General features: G+C 39.9%; 1 protein-coding gene across 3 annotated transcripts in view; it reads left to right on the forward strand.

Annotated features, from left to right (window-relative positions):
- The window catches only part of GMDS (GDP-mannose 4,6-dehydratase), a 481,024-nt gene that overhangs the window by 346,809 nt on the left and 111,616 nt on the right, over nucleotides 1-22,599 (forward strand). The gene's annotated exons all lie outside the window — the stretch shown is intronic.

Raw genomic sequence — 22,599 nt, forward strand, 5'->3', positions numbered from 1 at the left:
GACCAGGTGTAAGATCAAAAATAAAATGTAATATCTTGCTGTGAAAAGTGCAACCTTGACCATTAAAGACTGTATAACATATCCAGCATAGCATTGTGGCTTCTGTGATAGATAAACTACCTCCAGAGGTGTCTGGTTATGGCTTAATCACCTCTCCTGATTGAAAACACGTATTGCCTGAAACATTTTCGCCAGGACTGGATGACAATCTTATGTGTATCAGGTTGTGGCAATTCTCACTTGGCAGATAATGATGGAGAAGCGTGGAATTAGCCATGTCTCATTGTCTCATTTTATTGGAGATAAGCCAATGCAAGTGGTATCTGGAATTGGCCTTCTCCCCATTGAAAACATATGCATGGCCAAACCAGTTGTGTACAAGGCTGTCTAGACCAGTGTTTCCCAACCAGCGTTCCTCCAGCTGTTGCAAAACTACAACTCCCAGCATGCCCGCACTGTGCGGGCATGCTGGGAGTTGTAGTTTTTCAACAGCTGGAGGCACGCTGGTTGGGAAACACTGGTCTAGAGGAATAGCTGTCATTCGTCCACCACTATTGAAGATGTATGGCCATCTATATGGAAGATATGTATGTGTCTTGAGTGTGATGTTCTTTTCATATATACAGTGAAGGCGTATTCCTTTTCTTGGCCTAGTCCATGGTTGATACAATGCAGTCTACCAGTTGACTCTATACTAGAGTGCATAAGATAAGATACACATATTGGCAATCTCTGGCCTATCTTTCTCTGTGTCTGCTGTCTAGTGTCACGCATCAATCTGTTCCCTTCTCAGGCTTTCTGTCATTCCTCTCTGTTGTCGTGATTACCTCTGTCTTCCTGTGCAGTGGGTCTCCTATTTCCTGTTTCCTTCTTCCTCCAGACAATGTATCCTCAGTCCACTGCTGTTATATATCTTTGATGCACACAACCTTTTTAGCTTTGGCATCTGCACACCAGTTGTTTTCTGACTTTACCTTGTGACCTTTTCCCTTCATGTTTCACTCTTCCTCTTCCGGCATGTCTTTTTATAGCACCCTTGGCTGTAAAGATGAGCAGTCGAAACCTCCGACCTCTTAGAAGGCTTGCTAAAAAGATGTTATTTAGTAAGGGATGCTACAACATAGCTTCTCAGATCAGTGTATATGAAATGTGACTTTACCGTAATTTTGACGTCATGAGCTGTAATCCCACAATTCTTCTCAGAATGTCTTCCTTAATGTTGTATTGTATTCTCATCATGAAAAAGCACAAAGCTTCCATATTTAATTTACTCTTTGAACGTGATTTTTTTCATTTTTTATTTTTTTCATAAGCTCTTGGATCACATTGAAACAAATCGATTTTGGTGATCTCACCTGCTTGGGACAGAGCTCTCATTTAATAATAATAATCCAGCATTGTACTCAAGAGGGTGAGGCTGAAAGTAGCGCTAGCTACAAACGGGAGAAGCCAAATACTCTTCCAGACGAGTTGCGTCATACGTAGTGGTGTTATCAATAAGAGCATTGAGACGAGCTAATGACCTGGTATGTAGCAGTGATCCAACACGTGACTTTCAAGTCTGATGTTGTTTCTTGTGGGAAGGTTGTGGGATTTTCCTGGCACATATTTCAGTGGCTGCACTCTGGATGCCACAACCTCAACCCAACCCTTTGAGTTCAGTGGTGAGTAATACTGTCATACTGAGCCACCTTTTATGTCAAAGGATAATTTATTTAATTTGAAGGAAAAATGGAGCCTAAAAGATGGGTTAAGAATAAGTTTAGAACTTTGTGAGTGGATCTTTAAATTGACCAGAGCGACACAGTTCAAATATGGGGCAACACAGCAATATTTTAACGTTTTTTGCAGTCAAAAGTAAGTGAGATACAATGCTCAAAGACGAGAGCTCAATGATCCTTATTGAACAGTTCAGCTTTTGCAGAATTTTCCACAAAAGTAATAAATGGTCTGGTTGATAAGTCAAGACACTTTACTATCATTAAGGAGTTATTCCCATCTGGACATTAAGTTCCAGGACCCCCATTCTTCAGATAGGTGTGGAAGTGTCCAGATGGGAATAGGCTATGAAGAAGGAAAATCTGTGCACTAACACTTGTAAAATGAGGCCTAGTATTGTCCTATCCCCATTGTTGGTCATGAAAAGTATTTGTAGGGGGAATCGAAAACTAGATTTTGATCTCTTCTCTTTTCTGTGCAGAAAGTTTCCGTAAACACAATGTACGTTGTCTACAGTATGAGATCTATACTGACTGAAATACATGGTTGCTGCCGTAGATGTCAGTGTGGCACATGGAGAGATGGAGGTGGCAGGTATATTATGAAGAGGCCTACGCCTTGTCATAAATGACATGCCTCCTCTGTCAGAGCAGGCCCTATTATGCTGGCCTTGATAAATCAGGGCCATAGTGTTCAGTTCATATTTGTGCAGACCGGTACTTCCACTTGCACCTTCTCATAATCTCACTATCCTCCGTGTTGTTCAAATAATTCATGTTTTACATTGTTGGGCAGACATGACACTCATCACACTTTGACAGCTCGGTTTTACTTGTGGCATACATCTGACATAGTAAAGCTCTGTACAAATATCTCCATTTGCTGATGGAGCAGTATTTTGACACTCAGTTAAACAACCGGCTCTGTATCGAGATATAAGCAAACATTAGCGGAGTGGTATTCATTGGAATTGGTTGTTTCAGTATAATCTCAGTGACTACAGACTGGAATTCCCCCCCTGACATCTCAATGTCATGTAAGTATGACTGTGTTCACAGGTCAGTGCCTTGTGTCACACCGTCATCTACCCTTCTGTAAGCATATCTTGTAATCTCTGATGGAGATCATTAAAGTTGTTTTTTTTTTTTTTTTTACTTTGATACATATCAGGTTGTTTCCATCATATGTTTTATGGAACTCCAAGATACGACAGTAGACAGTATATGGTGACTACCAGTTCTAACTAGAAGCCAGGAGCTTGCAGTCCACCCATCCCATCAATGGTGGGAAGGACTGATGCACAAAAATAGATAAGCTACAGCAATGTATTAATTAAAATGAATTAGAGTTTTGTCAGTAACCTTAATAAACCCTGATGAATTTCAACAATCCTTTATTCTAGGTACAAAGATGCATGTAATTATATTTAATTGTACACTGTAGGTAAAGAAAGCAATCCTGCCCTATTCGACAACTACATAAAGATTTCATTGTTGTGGACGTGATTAACCATAACTGGAGCAGTGTCATAAAAACATTGGAGACCTTATTATGCACAGCATGACCTCTCTCATATTTTTGGAGACTGAAGGGAATCACTTGTTCTGCCATGTTTTAGTTCTGTGTTGGTCTGATTGCGTTCCAATGATTATGGAAGATCAGAAGACAATTTCCTAAGCTCCCTTATTGATCTGGTTGCCGCGAGTCATCCCATTCTCAGTTCCCTCTTAATGTATGTAACATGGATTCCAAATTCTCTGGCTACCCTATGCACAGTGTTCTTTGGGAGACGCTCCCCTCACTTTTGGGACCTGCAGGTAAAGACAGAAAACGTGCACAGTGCTAATGTCATCAGCACTGGTCCATTAAGAGCAGGGGAGCGGGTCTCAGACTACTGAAGAACACTGCACATAGGATAGTCTGAGAACATGGAGACCAATTTACATAAGGAGAGCAATCGTGATGGGACAAATTGGGGCTGCTAAATTGAAAAGAGGTCGCCTCTGTAAATTCTGCCTCTGTAGTGATTTTTTTTTTAATGTGAAATGGAGGTTCAGTTTACTAAAAAATTAAAACAGGTTTTAAGAAAAATCCAATATATCAAGAGCAAAAATAAAAATCTCCCACAATAAATAAACAATTCTTCCCACTGAGAATCATTCATATCATGAGAAATTATGGGAGATCTATAATGCCACACATCATTTTGAAGCATAAAAGTTGCTTGTTCCCAGTAATGCAGTAATTTCACTTGCAACTGATTGCTTTAGTACTTAAAGGGGTATTCCGATTATAATAAGTTATCCCCCTATCCGCAGGGTAGGGGATAGCTATCAGATTGGGGGGGTCCTACCACTGTACCCTGTGGAGCCGCCCTGAAAAGGATGGAACAGCTGGTCAGAATGCGCACCGCCACTTCACTCATTTATGTGGGAGCGCTGGTAATAACCAAGCGTTGTACTCTGTTGTCTCCTCCGGCACTCCGGTTATAACCGGAATACTCTCTTAAGTTTGCCATTCATTTTGGCTAGCTGTCAGTCCCATGCACTCCTAACTCGGCTGAGCACGGAGATATTTTCTTTGTAGAAATAATTTTGGTGGTGCCAATTGGACATTAAAAGTGTATGCCCCCTCCGCCCCCACCTCTTTCTCAATGGCAGATGTAGGGAGAGATAAGAAATGGGTAAGTTGGATTTCAACTGCCTAAGCCTTTTGTTCTCGGGGAGAAACACTGCTGTTAGAGTCATCTGGCAGCAGCATCCTTCCTTCTTTCTTCTGAGAACACAGCTGGCTCCCCCATACACGTTCAGTTCTGCTGAAGGTGTATTCTATGGGAAGAGTTGCGACAGCTCTGGCTGTCGCGACTTATCTCCCAGGAGAACAAAAGGATTGGGAAAAATATTTGTTTCGCCTGATCTTTCTCTTCCCCGACATCATCTGTCGGGGGAGAGTCGGGAGCTCCCCATACACATTAGAGTGTCAGCCTAACCTGCTGTTCTCGGCATGTTCAGCCAACGGTATTAATGTGTATGGGGGCCTGAAGTCACTGCCAGACACTTCTGGTTGTGACTTATCTCCCTGAGATCTAAAGGGTCAGGCATGTTCAATCCAACTGGGTCCTGCTGTCTACAGACAGTAGATAACCGAAATCTGAGGCTTTGGCCAACATTAATGTGTATGACAGCATCATGATGATCAGAAATGTGATAATCTTTAGAACTATACACTAATCCACAGACCTGCCTTTTTGATATCTAGCCCACAGTGTAAACCCAGTTCAATGATTCCATTTTTATAAATAAAATAAAAAATTATATATATATATATATATATATATATATATATTTATTTATTTATTTATTTTTTCGCTGGATAAAGAAAGTTCATCAAGTGATCTCCACGCACTTTCCTTCATTCATCCGTTTGACACAGCAGAACATATGTGATTTATAAATGTGGAGGTAGAGTACGGCAGGCGGCATCTTGGCCAGGTTACGCCGGCTATTTTTAACTCTTTCATTTGCTTAAATACAAACATTTACTTGAAAAAAAATCAATTTTGTTGCCAAATATTCAGTGTGTGGGGGAGCTGAGCGCAGTGCCTACTAAATCAAAGCTGGAGTGCTTATGGGAACAATAATTGTATTTTTGTTTTCAGTGACTATAAATATTAGGTAATAGGAAACGGCGGTGGTTTATTCAGATTGCATTTTTTACTTTAGCGCGTGGAATGTGTATTACCAATCTTTCAGTTTTGCTGGCGTGCAGCAGAGTCTGGGTGGGTCTAAATGGAGCCTGCATGTTATGAGTTCTGCTTATCATACCGGCCATGCTATCATAATCTGGTTTGGGATTACTCACCCTGCATCCTGTGTATTACGTCGCTACACAAATCCGAAGAGGAAACAATCTTGATTAAAATTCCTAATTGTGTTCTATCTTCATTCCTGAAGCTGTTTTCTTCACACTGACATATCAGCTCGGCAGCGCCAAAATGATGTTTGGATTCCCTTCTTGGCAATATCATGACCAGGAAGCATTCATAAATCAGGCGGTCGCTTTTCCAAGTGAAAGTGTTTGTTGGTATACAGTACGCTTGTGGAGGAAATGGTATACAGTACGCTTGTGGAGGAAATGGTATACAGTACGCGTGTGAAGACAGTATACAGTATGCTTATGAAGGAGGAAATGCTATACAGTACGCTTGTGGAGGAGGAAATGGTATACAGAACGCGTGTGAAGAAAACGGTATACAGTACGCTTATGAAGGAGGAAATGGTATACAGTACGCTTGTGGAGGAAATAGTATGCAGTACGCTTGTGGAGGAAATAGTATGCAGTACGCTTGTGGAGGAAATGGTATACAGTACGCTTGTGGAGGAAATGGTATACAGTACGCTCGTGGAGGAAATGGTATACAGTACGCTTGTGGAGGAAATGGTATACAGTACGCTTGTGGAGGAAATGGTATACAGTACGCTTGTGGAGGAAATGGTATACAGTACGCTTGTGGAGGAGGAAATGGTATACAGAACGCGTGTGAAGAAAACGGTATACAGTACGCTTATGAAGGAGGAAATGCTATACAGTACGCGTGTGAAGAAGACAGTATATAGTATGCTTATGAAGGAGGAAATGCTATACAGTACGCTTGTGGAGGAGGAAATGGTATACAGTACGCTTGTGGAGGAGGAAATGGTATACAGAACGCGTGTGAAGAAAACTGTATACAGTACGCTTATGAAGGAGGAAATGCTATACCGTACGCTTGTGGAGGAGATGGTATACAGTTTTTGTGATGGAGGAGATGGTATACAGTACACTTGTGGAGGAGATGGTATACAGTACACTTGTGGAGGAGAAATTACACCAGTTTAGTAGTTTGATGCTAATACTGTTCCATCTGTCATTTCATAAAAATAAAAAAAAGATCCACGTAACAGTTGTCAGACCTACATGGACTATATAACTAACAAAAATACTTATTAGGGCTTATTAGGTTTTTAGTGACATTTCTCTGTTCTTTTGCACTTTGCATTTTTAATCGCTTTTTTCATGTTGTTAACTGAAGGTCTATGTGAAATATGAAATGCAACACAAGCATTTTTTTTCTTTGGGCGTTTTTGTCATTAGGTGGTGTTTTTGCCGTATGCTGGAACTTTTGGAGTTTTATTCAGGCTTTTTGCCATCGCCTTCTTTATAGGGAAAAAACAAATAAAGAAAATGCTAGTGCTGAAACACACTGGCCCAGATTTACTAAGCCTGTAGATGGCATAAGTTCAGACAGGCTGTCTAGACCTGCACCAGATTCATCACAAGTAGCTCAGACTGGATGATAAATCTGATGGAGGGACTCTATGCAAACTCTAGGGTCCATTTACACGTCCATAGTGTATTGCAGATCCGCAATACACCCAGCCGGCACCCCCATAGAGCTGCCTATTCTTGTCCGCTATTGCGGACTAGAATAGGACATGTTCTGTTTTTTTTTTCCAGAGCCGTGGACCGGAAGTTCGGGGCCGCTCCGGAAATGCGGATGCAGACAGCACACTGTGTGCTGTCCACATCCATTCCTGCCCATAGAAAATGAGTGGGTCCGCACCGTTGCGGATAATTGCGGAACGGGTGCGGACACATTCTACGGACGTCTGAATGGAGCCTCTATGCCAACCATTGGTTGACTTACTTTTTACACAGAAGGCCCCAACCCCTTTTCCTATGAAGTCCCACCGATTTGTTGAACATGTCGGAGAAAATTGTAGAAACCCTAGATGTGTCAATTTGTGTAACTCTTTTAGGCAGATTTGTGGCGCAGATGCATTAGTAAATCTGTGCAAAAAAATCCAGAAAATATATCACAAAAATGCAGGTTATTGCACTTATTCTGCTCCTTTTTGTAAATGGTAAATTCATTTGTTTATCAAAAGCGGTGTGAAGGAAAACTGGCGAACCAATCAGTTTCCACCTTTTATTTTTCAGGGCTCCTTTGCAAAATGAAAGGTGGAATCTGTTTGGTTGCTATAGATAATTGTTAGTTTTCCCTTACACCAGTTTTGATAAGTTTTCCATGGGCATTTTTTATAGTGAAATATCAAAGGCACTCACACTCTGGGGAAGATTTACTAATTCTGCCTAATATTTAGATGTAAACTTAGACTAGTCAATTTAAAGATTTATCACAGTGGCTGATGCTGGATGATAAATCTGCTGCATCTTTAGGCATCAAACTATTTTTTTCACAGTTTTGTCCCACATTTGTGCATCTTAAGCATCACCCTCTTTCTCTCCAAGCCATACCCTCTTCCCCAAACCACACTTGTTGTATGGGGTACAAAAAAAAGTGTCTGAAATACATAGCATGTATGCCAATTTTTTTATTTTTTTTTCGCAAAACGTAGAATGATCTAGGTATGTCTTTTTTCCAATAGCCCTCTCTATAGGACGTGAAAAGCACCAGAAAAAAAATGCAGGTTACAAATCAAATCAATGAAAAAATGCCCCTAAAAGCTTGTAATAAATACAATGAAAAACTGACATTCATGACATTTTGTACGAACAAAAAAAGTGTGACTAATGTCCTAATCAGTAAATCTCTACAGATGGAAAAGCTGGGTGATGCATTTTAGGGAAGCTGTAGTAGCCACAGTATTTTTTTGTCATCCAGCTTTCCCAGAAATCGATTATCGGTTAATTTAGGGAGTAGGTTTTTTGTGGTATTTATTGGTGAATTTGAAATTAGTTTATGGGCTTCTGCATTAATAAAATTCTTCAGTTCTGTAATACAGATTTTTTTTTTTTGCCCAAAAATTCCATGAAGGGAAAAGGTGATTGAGTAAAGACATGGTTGTAGAAATATTTGCCCCACCTGATTAAAACCTAGATTAAAACTACCTGCGCATTACGACTAGCATATTACAGTACCAGCGAAGAAATATGAGATTTCACAAATCTCATATACACTTTGCTTTTTGGTTCCATGTGCAAATTGAAATCTGTAGCATGTCAATTCTTTGTGCAGATTTCACCCTTTTTAATGCAAATCCGCAAGTAAAACATGCAGTATTTGGTGCGGAAACGCACATAAATGTGCATGGAAATTTGTGCACACTGTGTGCATTAATGAACATGGATGCCACAGTTATCCTCGTACTACTGTAAACTAAGTGCTAATTTTCTGATATAATATTTTTGCATAATTGCGCTGATAATGGAGCAGGTTATATAAGCTTTTATTTGGCCATGTTGGTAGTTCTCCATATATATATATATATATATATATATATATATATATATATATATATATATATATTCACACCGATATAATTATAGGTTTGCTCTCTCGGAGTAAGGTGTGAAGCGGCCCTGCTACTTAGAGTACAGAAGCCCAAGGAAAAGAACCCGAGATAAAGAAGATTGATTAACGAGACGTCATGGTTGATAACACAGTTAATCAGTTTTCCTGGGCTGGATGCTGAGCGGAAGGAGGGGAAGTTACAGGAGAGTCTCTTCATGCACTAAACTGTCTGAGGACAGAAACCTATGGAAAATGGCTTCAGTGTTTGTTAATCCATTGGAGGTTTTTCTCCTTCACTAGTCCAGGTGTGAAATGCATATGAATGTCTCCTAAGTGGGTGTTTCACTCACATATATTATAGCAAAGCCATGGGATTTTCATGGCTGTTTTGAAATAGCCTTTATCACTTGAATGGGCATGCAAGGGCTTTTTTTTTATATATATTTTTCTTTTTTGGCAGTACTCATAGGTAAGACTTGCAAAGCAGGTGTCTTAGTCACGTAGCTTTACAGAACACATTAACCTGGCATATTTCCCTTGTGCACCTCAGCAATTGCGTGTTTTCCTCTGTATAACTGCGCACTTATTCACCACAAAAATGTAACTGATATTAAACAAGACATGAAGAGAGAGACCCTTCATAAGCAGACGCTAACCGGCTCTTAAAGGGGCCGTGCGGGCGATGCAAATTTTTTCAAAAATAATAATAATTATTTATATAGCGCCACTGTATTCTGCAGCGCTTTACAATTCAGAGGGTCCATGTACAAAACAGAAGTCATCACGACGTAACTAGCTAATATACAACTGAAACACTAGTGTGGGCCCTGCTCGCAAGAGCTTACAATCTTTGAAAATGATAATAGTGAATAAAATCACTGATCCCCAATGCTGCCATTCTGACGCTTTTCCAATGCCCGGTTGGTCTGTTTCCTGGTGCCTCTCAACGCATAGGAAATGCCGGCATCTAATCGGTGACTGAGGCTGGTCACTGTGGCGGCCAGTCATTGGCAGAACAGGCATTTCCTGTGTGTCAACACAGACCACGAAGTAGAGACCAGCCGGGCACTGGAGAAGCAGCATTAGAGATCAGTGAGGTAGGTAGTTGAAATTTTTGACACTGTTCTGAGGATTTCATAATAATTTGCATTGTCTAGACACCCCCTTTAAAGAAAAATGCCTACTTCTAGAACCTGTTGACTGTCATCTTAGTTAATTTTTTTTCATTACTTTTCCTGTACTGAATTCCATTTACATGATGATCTATTTTCCATTGATTTACTAAGCTATATACGAACTGATGGAATTTTACATTTTTCCATTGTGATGACAGTGATCTAGAAATGCACATGTAGACATATCTGCATCGGGAATCTGTATGCGTTTTGTGAAAGTCGAGGGACAACCCTATAGGACAGATTGCTACAATATAAATTTCGGCAATGAATCCGGCACTTTTGAATGCACCATGAAAGATACTAAAAATTCTTAGTTTTCTTTTGTTTTTGTTTTAAAAAAAATTCTTTCATATTAAGCCTATAAGTGTAAAATAAACAGTTAACCTTGAAGAAAAAGGTAGCAGAAAGTTCAAGTTTTTTTTTTTTATCCAGCAAGAAAGAAAGTTATGGGGGGGTGGGGCGTCCAATTCTTAAAATATGTGACCTATCTAATGCGGTTAAAAGATAGCCAAGAGGTTGCAGTGATTGTATCTGAGATTGTGGCCCGCCGTGTCATGGGTCATGTGGTTCAGCATGTGAACAGGAAGGTGAGAATTGGTGAACTTTTGCCTGAGCTGTGCAGTCCATCAGGGAATAAATGGACCAAATCAGCTCTGCAGCTGTATAAGGAGGTAAACGGCTGAGTAGCTCTCACACAGAGGCCTTTGTGCTCTGGACATGATCTAGCATTATGATGGGGTTCAGTATTCCTTCACTTTATAGCAATTACTAACCCATTATCACACTAAAACACTGGATCATTTATCTTCTAATTCCAAATGTCACCTGTTCTTCATTTACGTCTCAATAACCATTAATTATACTCGGTGGAATTTAAACAAAGTTTTTCTCCTCTGTTAAGACTAGTAAAAGATCCAGTAATGATAAATAAATCAGCCACTATGTAGCTCTCGTTTCTCGTTCTCAGACTGAGGTCTGGTACAATGTGAACTATTAAAGGAAATGCCTAGAAATTGGTAGGTCAGGGGCCTGGGAGAGTCTGTCTGACCATTGTTGTAACTGCAGATTTCTGGCACTCGTTCCAGACAAGTAACTCGTACGCTATGCAAATTTCAGACGCGGCATAAGCAGTGAAAACAAACATTATCCAATGGGAGCTTGAAAGTCTGTGACTCTTTCCTTTTTGTTGTGAACAAAGAAGAAAAGTTTTGTGCGTGCTTTTTTTTTTTTTTTCTTTCAGTCGACTTCCAAGCTGAACTTTCTTTTTGAGAAACCTAGAAAATAGCTTGCTATATATAACACAACTTTCTCTGAGGCTAGCAATGTAAATGGGAAGCATTTGCTGCTTGGCCACAATCTTCACGGCAGTTAACTTGTGTATATTATTACATTAAATCAGAATTTATATCTGCAAAGGAGAAATGTACTATTTCAGCTAAAGTAGAGCATGTAAAACTTTGGGATCTCGATGGATAGCAAAAAAATACCTTAGCATTCTTGAAGGACCTTTTTTGTATATGTATAAATACTTGGAATATTGGATAATACAGCTACTGTGGCAAATGTTAATGTGAGTGCTTATCTTCTCCTTACAGAACATATAATTGCTACAATGCATTCAGAAAGTCTTCAGACCCTTTCGTGTTTTTCTCATTTTGTTATGTTGCGACCTTGTGTGAAAAGTTTTTCCCCACCATCCTGCACTCAATACCCCATAATGACCAAGTGAAAACAGAATGTTTGAAATCTTTGCTAATTTATTGCAAAAGGAAAACTAAAATCTTGCATTCACATAAGTTGAAGCACCTTGGATGTTGATTAAAGCCTCCAGTCTACTTGGGTATGATACCACAAGGTTTGCAAACCTGGATTTGGGAATTTTCTGCCATTGTCCACTGCAGATTCTCTCCAGTCATGTTGGATGGGGACCGTTGGTGGACAGCCATTTTTCAGGTCTCTCCAGAGATGTTCGATTGGGTTCAAGTTGGGGCTCTAGCTGGGCTATTCATGGACATTCACAAACATGTCCTTAAGCCACTCCTGTGTTATCTTTGCTGTGTGGTTAGGGTCGTTGTCATGTTGAAAGTTGATCCTTTGGCCCAGTCTGAGGTCCAAAGCACTCAAGTTTTCATTAAGAATATCTTTGTACTTTGCTCCATTCAGCTCTTCCTCAACCCTGACCAGTCACCCTGTCACAGCCACTGAAAAACACCCCACAGCATGATGCTGCCACCACTATGCTTCACTGTAGGGATGGTATTGGGCAGGTGATGAACGGTGCCTGGTTTCCTCCAGACATGTCACTTAGGATTGAGGTAAAAAAGTTCAATTTTGGTTTCATCAGACCAGAGATTCTTGTTTCTCACCTTCTGGGAATCCTTTAGGTGCCTTCCTGCAAACTCCAGGCAAGCTTTCATATGTCTTTTACTGAGGAGCGGCTTCTTTATGGCCACTGTGCCATAAAGCCCACATTGGTGGAGTGAGTGCTGCAGTGATGGTTGACCTTCCGGAAGTTTCTCCCATTTGCGCACAGGATTATTGGAGCTCAGCCAGAGTGACCATTGGGTTTTTGGTCACCTCTTTCACCAAGGCACTTCTCCCCCAGTTACTTAGTTTGGAAGGGGGAGTAGATCTCAGAAGAGCACTGATTATTTCAAAAAAAACTTCCATTTAAGAATTTTAAAGTCCACAGTGCTCTTGGGACCTTTCAAGGCATCAGATTTATTTATTTTTTTGTCCCCTTTTCCAGATCTGTGTCTTCACGCAATCCTGTCTCGGAGCTCTACAGATAGTTCTTTCCAACTCATGGCTTGTTTTTTTTCTCTGATATGCATTGCTGTGAGACCTTATATAGACAGCGCACTGTCTTTACAAATCATATTTAATTAGCTAAAAAAAAATCCTTTGTAATAAATTAGCAAAAAATTTCTAAAATTCTGTTTTCACTTTCTCAATATGGGGTATTGAGTGCAGATTGATGGGGAGAGGAATTCAATTTTTAATATATATATATATATATATATATATATATAGCCAAAACAAAATTTGAAAAAATGAAAGCGTCTTTACAAATGCATTGTATATAAGTGGGGCATTTATACATTTGACAATTATGTAGATATCAAAGCGGATAATACATAGACTTGGAGGGTTGTGCTGTGTGAGAGCTTATTCACATGGCCATATGTTTGGTCATCCAGGTACTATTCAGGTGTACAACAGCTGCACACAGACCCCAAGAAGTAACTGGTGCTATGCACACCACTCTTAGGCCCCATGCACACGGCCGTGTTTCACAGCCGTGTGCGGGCCGTGGAACCGCGGCCTGGATCCCTCCTGAGAGCAGGAGCGCACGGCGTCACTGGTTGCTATGACGCCGTGCGCTCCCTGCTGCCGGCACAGTACAGTAATACACTGGTATAGATCATACCAGTGTATTACTGTATTGCGGCGGCAGCAGGGAGCGCACGGCGTCATAGCAACCAGTGACGCCGTGCGCTCCTGCTCTCAGGAGGGATCCAGGCCGCGGTTCCACGGCCCGCACACGGCTGTGAAACACGGCCGTGTGCATGGGGCCTTAGTCTATGGCAAAGCCATGTCTCATAGAGCAAGGACCTGGAGACCATTAGAGACAATAGTCTCCAGTGGTCACTGGGTCTGTCTCTTAGACTGTTTATATGGACCTCACTACTTTATTAACAATCAGCTGTGTTGCGGCCACAACACAAATTATTTTTCTTGAGGACCTGTGAATAAGTCCTTAAAGGGGTTGTCTAACTTCAGAAAATGGCATTTATCATGATTGTCCATATTGCCTCCTTTGCTGGCCTGATTCATTTTTCCATCGCATTATATTCTGCTCATATTCAGGAGTGACAGGCACCACTGCTGGATTACGGGTTGGTCGTTACCCCTGGAAATAAGAGTTCTATAATGTGATGGAAAAATGAATCAAGACAGCAAAGGAGGCAATATTGACAATCACAATACATTAGTAAGTGCCTTGTATATAGGTTACTTTCACACTAGTGTTTTTCTTTTCCGGCATTGAGTTCCGTCAAAAGGGCTCAGTGCCTGATAAGAACTGATCAGGCATATCCCCATGCATTCTGAATGGAGAGTAATCCGTTCAGGATGCATCAGGATGTCTTCAGTTCAGTCTTTTTGACTGATCAGGTAATAGATAAAACTGCAGCATGCTACGGTTTTATCTCCGGCCCAAAAAACTGAAGACATGCCTGAATGTCGGATCTGTCATTTTTTTCCATAGGAATGTATTAGTGCCGGATCCGGCATTCTAAATACAGCACAGAATTAGTTGCCATACGTTTTGCCAGATCACTCTGCCGCAAGTGTGAAAGTAGCCTAACTTTGTCTACATAATATGTGCCATTTGCTGCAGTGAGACAACCCATTTAAGGCGATATCATCCTGCTGAATAAACTGTGACAGCAAGCTCTCAAAACCATTAAATACCAACCTAGATAAAAGAACCCAACAAATATGTCAGTGTTTTTATCATTGGAATGTGTATCTGGAAAGCCCCTTCATGATGCAGTATTTTTCATGAGAAAAGTTTTGTGAGATGCAAAATGCATTACTAGATCAAGAGTTCATTGTTTAAGGCAAACCTGTAGCTTCTGAATCCAGTGCCGATGTTTTCTCTACAAACCTGTCAATGTGTACTCGTTCAGGTGTATAAGAAGTGTGTATGTCTTAACGCTGCAGCCTTGGTCTCCTGGCTTCCTTCTTCTCTTAGAAGTCTAGAAGATTGCATCAGTATTTCCCATAGGCACTCTTCCCTCCTTCTCTTTCCCCTCATAATGACGTTAATTAGTTTGAGGGCCCTACCATTTTCACGCCAGATGTGCTATCTATTGGGTGTAGTAATATGTTTGTATGTTGTGCAGAGAGAGACAAGCATAGCCTGCATCGTGCAAGCATAGCCATTCCCACTTATCAAGGAGGACAGGAACTATAGTTTTGTAGTAATGTAATAGATGAGGAAGGTCCTGGCGATGCACTGCCTAGATATTTTTTATTACAAAGTGTGCAAAAAATGAGGGGAACAGACATCTTGTTACAGAAGCCCTCAAACATAACGGTTAGCCTAATAACCAGAACACGTTACACCCGAAGTGTTAGACGTTTTTTATACTCTGTTGTCAGGATTGGATCTTGGGAGTAAGAAGTGCAGCCTAACATAGATCTTTATGCAGGGTTGGACTGGCCTACCACAGGATCCTCCAGTGGGCTCCATAAGGTCCTATATAAGCAGAGGATGTGCCCTCAGAATCCTTTCCATTGGTGGGCCCAATGGACTTTGGTCTGACGTTGTCTATGTGCTCAGCAGTTCCTGGTTGCATCATACTCAGACCACTCTTTGCCATGTCCAATGGGCCTTTTCTGTGAACTGACCCTCTAAGAAGCCATCATAACAGACACAAGATAGAATTGGCGAAAACAATTAATTGTGCCTCATTTAATGTAGTCAGTTGGATTATTCTTGTCATCTACTCTTTTTGCCAGCTTACATAGAGACCTGGATGTTTGCTTAGGTGATCCTGTATATCTGTGTGCGTTGTCTATATCAGCTCACCCTTACTCAATATTCATCTTGGCATCCATTCCCAGATTGTCATGTATAGATCGCTGTATCACACCAATGATCTCCTGCTCAGCCACAAGCCAAGCCGCGCTTCCGGGATCACTGAGAACTGAACATTGGCTTGTTTCTGAGCCATCATTTAACCATCCAAGATAAATATCAGGTTTCATACTGTCCTTTGTTACATGATTATGTTTGATTGCCATGTGCATCACAAGGCTGATTAGTTACATGGCATTTCATGGAAAAAGGGCATTTCCTCTGTAAACTAAACTGGTGTCACCCAGAAGAACAATATAGCAGTGCTTGATGATGGGGAGTGTTCACCACTCCTGACATGAGGGCCATGTATTCATCCCCTTGGATACAGATACGTTGGCAGTGTGCTGTAATGCCGTTGAAGTGCTGGATACATTGCCAGACAAGTGACACTAGACCAGAGATCCTTTTAGGAACATTTCCTCTCGAGTTGCAGTTGTTACAACAGGCTGTTTTCTCTCTCAACATGCCCCAGCCATAAAGGACAATTTGTCTGTGTATTTTCAAAGCAAACAATTGGGAACCTAACACTTCTATCCCAGCCATTACTGTTCAGCACCCTATTGTCTGACAACAGTCCAGGCGCACATGTAATCACATTGCTCACACAGATATTTTATAGGGACTGTTAGGCATAGGAACATTATGAAAGGGATATTTCCTAAAGTCACTAATTACCATTCACTAAAGCATTCAGCACAGCTGTGAAACTACAACTCCCAGCATGCATACCTGCTCTGCTATTCTCAGACCTCCCATAGAAATGAATAGAGCATGCTGGGAATTGTAGTTTTACAAGTGCCGCAGGTTGCTCACCCCTGATTTAGCATTTACATTTTGTAATAGAAAAAAAAGGTAAAGGTTTAAGTGGACCTATGAACCCATTTAATGGCAATCCATTTTATTTCTAGATCAGTGTATGTAATATGGATTGATTTTCTTTGCAGTATAAAAATTTTTTTACTTTTTTTTTTTTTTTTTTTTTTTTTTTAGAAAAAAAATACGCTCAAGTGCAGCGTTGACAGATATTCAACAGAGATAGTGATAGATGGATATTGACTATATAGAAATATAGATCTAAAATAATGAGATTTATTTTATTAGATAGATAGACAGATTGATACTAGTTAGTTATTAAATAGATACTGGGTAGATACTGCATATATTAGGCAGACCAGATAGATTGAAGTCAGATACATACATATTAGAAAGGTATTGTGTAGCGAGAAATTAATTTTTATTTTTATATATATATATATATATATTCTACATTAGTCTGTAGATTTAGGCAGACATAATGAGTAATAGATATTATGTAATTAGATAAATTTTTTATATATATATTTGAAAGAAATTTTTAGATACAAAGAATGATTATTAAATAGATAATTAGAAATTAGATGCACATATAAAATAAAAATATACTGTAAATATTAGGTAGATTTGGACAGGTAGACAAACAGATGATTTTATATATAAAAGAAAGAAAGGAAAGATACTTTAAATAGATATTAGATATTATGTACATAGACATTTTAAACCTATGTATATTCTGTAATTAGGTAGATTTAGACATCAACAGATAGATATTGAGTAGGTAGAAGTATACATATTATGTTATGTGATTGATTTTGTATAAAGGATAGATATTAAGTAGGTAGATATATTAATTAGCTATGCTGATTTTAGATAGATATTAGATGTGTAGATTTTAGATAGATATTAATTAGATCACTATTAGGTAGATATTGACTAGATATTTAGATTCTAGCTATATAAAAACTAGGTAGATAGCTATTAAGTAGAAATGTAGATTTTTAGATAGATATTAATTACAGATAGATGATAGATACGAGATAGATTGATAAAAGTTAGATATTAGGTAGAGATAGATAGAAAATAAAAAGGCAGCACTCTCAAATAGAAAAAATAAATCCACAAAGTTTATTCCCCCATGCAGGAAGCCACGTTTCGGCTCTATGCTGACAGAGAACATAGAGTTTATTAACACAAAGTGCAAGTGCATCAAATAATCAAATCGGGGACAATATACACGCAATCCATAAAAATATATAGAATAAAGTGCAAGCATAGTGCAAAAAATTCATAAGTGTATATGATTGTTTCAGAATATTCCAAACATGATTGTGAATAGATTAGATAGACAGACTTTGTATCCCAAGAATAACATATCCTAGCAGACACTTTTACCCAGTATTTTGGCTGATAGAGATTTTATGGACAGGAAATTCCAGAATATACTGTATATACAAAGCATGTCAGAAGGTAGTACATATATGGAGTCATTAATTGTGGGTGATTACATTTCTATCAAAAGCAAACCTATAATTCAATGTACTACACCTTTGACTAGTTTTACTGCGCTGTTCTATATTCTGTTACTGGATTTGTGTTATGACACATATGTTTAATTATTGGATAGTAAGAAATGAATACAGCGCTGGTGGTGCCAAACCAAATGATTGCTTTAAATTCATAAGAAGCATTTAGTTTTCTCTGCAGATTAGAATTGTATATTCCTTGTGCTTTGCTTTTCCTGGCAGTAACCGCTTTACAAAAGAAAGCACTTTCTACAAGGTAAAAAAACTTTGTAAAGATTCCTCTCAAAGGGTTTTGGATGAAATGTGTGTCTATGCGGACCTAGGGGGATGAGTGATATGTCTGGCATGATGATTGTGAATTCATCTGGACTAATGGAGGAGTAGTCCTCTGTGTTTACTGCCTGGTGTATCTCATTAGCTTCTCTTTCACACTTCACACTAGGTTGTGCAAACACGGGGATAAAAGGGGCGCTATTGGGGCTGAATAATTAAAGACAAAAGGGACATATGGTCAATTGAATCTGTCCCTCCCAGTAATTGAAACTATGTTCCACCTTAGAAAATCTGAATGGTGGTGTTTGTTACTAGAAATGTAAAGACTGTTGCACTGACTGCTCTGCGGCAGCCATGAACACCTGACCGGAGGAGACCGTGTTCCTGGTGTGAGGCTGAGTGTCTGTATTAAATGAAAAGGGTTATTTCTTTTCTTTTTTTAAAATGGCCAACACCTTGCTCGTGGCGTTCCCAGGTACAGCTGTTCGGACACAGTGCAACGCGTTTTATCCCTGCCAAGCTAAATACATTTCCAAGTTTCTCATGTTTGTGTTGCTAGGCTTCCTAGTGTGTTGTAAGTTTTTTTTTTAATTGGATTTCATTAAAATAAGGTTGTTGTAAAGGCTTACAAATTCTTTAAAAGGTAATGGCAGCCAAAAGGTAGCAGATCTGGTCAACGTTCTTTATACAACCCTTATAGGACAGAATATTAGCAGATTCGGTTTCCAGTACCTTCTCTATGCTGATAATATCCAACTATATACTCCTTCCTGTGACATCACCCCTGCTATACTACAGAACACCAGTGACTGTTCGCTGTCTCTAACATCATGTCCTCTCTATATCTGAAACAGAATCTTTCCAGAACGGAACTTCTTGTGCTCTCTCCATCTACTAACCTACCTTAACATGATGTCTCCATCTCAGTGTGTGACACTAACATCATGCCTAGGCAGTAGACCCACTGTCTTGGTGTTATGTTTGACACTGATCTTTCCTTTACCCCTATATTCAATCGCTTGCCCGCTCATCCCGCCTGCACCTGAAAAACATCTCTAGATTCCGCCACTTTCTTACTGTTGAAACAACAAAACTCTCATTGTTGCCCTGATCCATTCCAGTCTCGATTACTGTAACTCCTTATTAATTGGCCTCCCCCTCACCAGACTTTACCCTCTTCAATCTTTGCTGAATGCAGCATACAGGGTCACCTATGTGTCTAACCGCCACTCCGATGTCTTCATCCTGTGCCAGTCATTACACTGGTTGCTCATACATTACAGGATTCAATTTAACCCCTTTGCAAGCTTCAACGTACATGTACGGTAGAAGTCGTGTCTTTAAGCATGGAACCCGCTCACGCATCCAGCGGTCTCCATACCCACAGAGTTTCTGCTCTTTCATGCAGCAGAGACCCATGGAAAATGTATGCGATCAGCCTTACAGCCTACATTTCACCCCTCAGATGCCATGGTCAAATGTGAGCAGGGCATCTCAACAGTCCAGAAGCGGGAGCCACTCTTTCCTGTAACAGCGTTCCCTGGCTGAGATCGGGGAACCTTTTACACTAGACTAATAGCCAGAAGCCTCAAGCAGGCTTCGGCAGCTATTTGTGCAATATACCAATATAAGCCACCAGGTGGCAGCACTGTATTGTTAGATTGAAAATAAAGTGTACAGTGATGACTATATAGCCATCAATTAACACAATGGGCAATCTAATGATTTCCAGTTTTAGTCAACCAGGGTGACTTAACAAAAGATAAAAAAAAAAAAAAGAAAAGTTAAAAAAAAAGTTTGAAAAAATATAAAAGTTCAAATCTCCCCCTTTTCCCAAAAATCGAAATACTTAAGCAATAAAAAAAATGATCATGGACATTGCCACTTGAAAAAACGCCCGTACTATTAGAATATAACTATATTAATTCCATACGGCAAATGGCATGATGGAAAAGAATAAAAAAAATCCCTAAATGGATCTCACAAACTGAAACCAAAATGCCAGTGTGAAAGTAGTCTTAGCCTATCACATTACCTGATCTACGTAATTCTCCTGTATTCACCTTTCCCCCCACATCACCCTTCAGCATAATTTTTTTAACCTGATCTATCATCAGATATCCATACCCCATATACTCAGAAGAACTACAGATATCAGCTAGTGACTGGCTCATGCAGCCTTAGATCTACTCCCCTATTGGGATTTAAGGTGGCCGAACCATTGTACAAATCAAGCACTTGTTCCCTTTTGTCTCACCCCTATCTCCTCATAGATTGTAAGCTCTTGTGAGCAGGGACTTCATTCCTTTTGTTTTATTTGTTTACTTTTTTGTTGCTATGTTATTTATGACTCTGTGCTTGAACCCCCTGAGTTTAAAGCGCTGTGAAATATGTTGGTGCTATATAAATAAAGATTATTATTATCATTATTATTATCTACGCATTTAACTAGAAATCCCTGTATGTAATTGCTAACGAAGAGCAGATTAACTGATACGTAATATAGTCAAAAATAATGTTATGCTGGGTCTTCGATAGTGCTTATAGTCTATCTCCATATGGCCAGTGAAATGTGATGCCACTGTTCTAGTGTTAAAGGGAATCTGTCACCGGCGACCTCTCTATCTGTTTCCATAGACATATAGCTGTGGTTCACCTTAAAATTCCATTTTTTCTTCTATTAATCCGAGGCTCCATTCTCAAGTTATGACACTTTTTCTTAGTATGCAAATTAGGCCTATGGTGCAACGAGGATTTTACCATTGCTCTTGTTGCACCCAAGCTCCACTAATTTCTGTGGCCAGCTCCCCCTTGCTGGTTTTGTTGACAGGGCCAGGCAATGGAGAAACAGCAAGGTAGGGGCTGACCACAGAAATAAGTGGGACTTATTAACAAGAGCAATGGTGATGCCCTCATTGCACCAAAGGCATACTTTGGATATTAAGAAAGTGTGATAACTTGAGAATGGAGCCTCGGATCAACAAAAGAAAAACACATTTTTAATCGGGTGAACCACAGCTATGTGTCTATGCAAACGGTTGGACAGGGAGGTCGATGATGACAGATTCCCTTTAAAGCGACTATACACCTTCAAAAGCGGTCTACTGAATGTGCATCTGACAGCAGCTATTTGTCATGACTCCCCCATACATATGCCCACTCAGTGTACACTGCTAGAATTTGCTATGTATGAAGAAAGGTTAACTAGAGTGGGAAGTTCCGCCAGACCACCCCTACACCTGCACGCTAGTGTGAATAACAACACTAGCGTCATCTGATCTCCCCTTCAAATCAAAAGGATTGGGCATATTGAAATCCAGCAACCCAGTAGACAGTCCTGCCAAAATTGGTGGCTTCGGCCAACAATAATCCAATGTGTGTGGCAAATTTATATGGTCTATATATCGGGTTTAAAGGGGAAAAAGAAATTATCTAAACATGACTTTCAAATAATTTCAGCATTTCACAGAATAGCTCCACCAGGAGCACTATTTCATGAATGTTTTTTGAAGAGAACCGAGTTAAAGAGGACCTGTTACCACGAAATATAGTGCAATCTTCAGGCAGCAAGTTATAGAGCAGGAGGAGCTGAGTTATATATAGTTCAGTTGTACACAGGGGCCATTTAATCAGAGGTTTAAATGTAGAAATTACAAGTTTTACTGAATCTTTTCCCACAAATAAACATCTATCTATATCTCAATCTGCTCAGATCCTCCACCTCTATAACAAGATGCCTCTAGATTACCTTGCATTTTGGGGTGACAGATCCTCTTTAAATAACCTTCTGTTGTGTCAGGAGCTGCTGATGATATTGCCTATGCTGTATCATAAATGTATTAGAGTCTGCACATATGTGAATAAGTTATGCATAACCATAAACATATATAAACCTAAAGGGGTTGGCCCATCATAGACGATGGGGGTATATCTTCAACTCGAGGACCCGCACCTATGCCGAGAACAGAGCCCACCTCCACACGCTCTTCCCATACAAGTGAATGGGAGTGAACCATGCTTGCGTAGCAATCGCCAGCACTAAGCTAATTTCGACGGCCTCATAGAAATGAATGGAGGATGGCTGCACATGCACATTGCACCCTCCCTCACCTTTCCCCACTTTGTTCTCTGTGTAGGTGCGTGTCC

Source organism: Bufo gargarizans, chromosome 5 (assembly GCF_014858855.1).
Source record: "Bufo gargarizans isolate SCDJY-AF-19 chromosome 5, ASM1485885v1, whole genome shotgun sequence".
In the NCBI taxonomy this organism is placed as follows: Eukaryota; Metazoa; Chordata; class Amphibia; order Anura; family Bufonidae; genus Bufo; species Bufo gargarizans.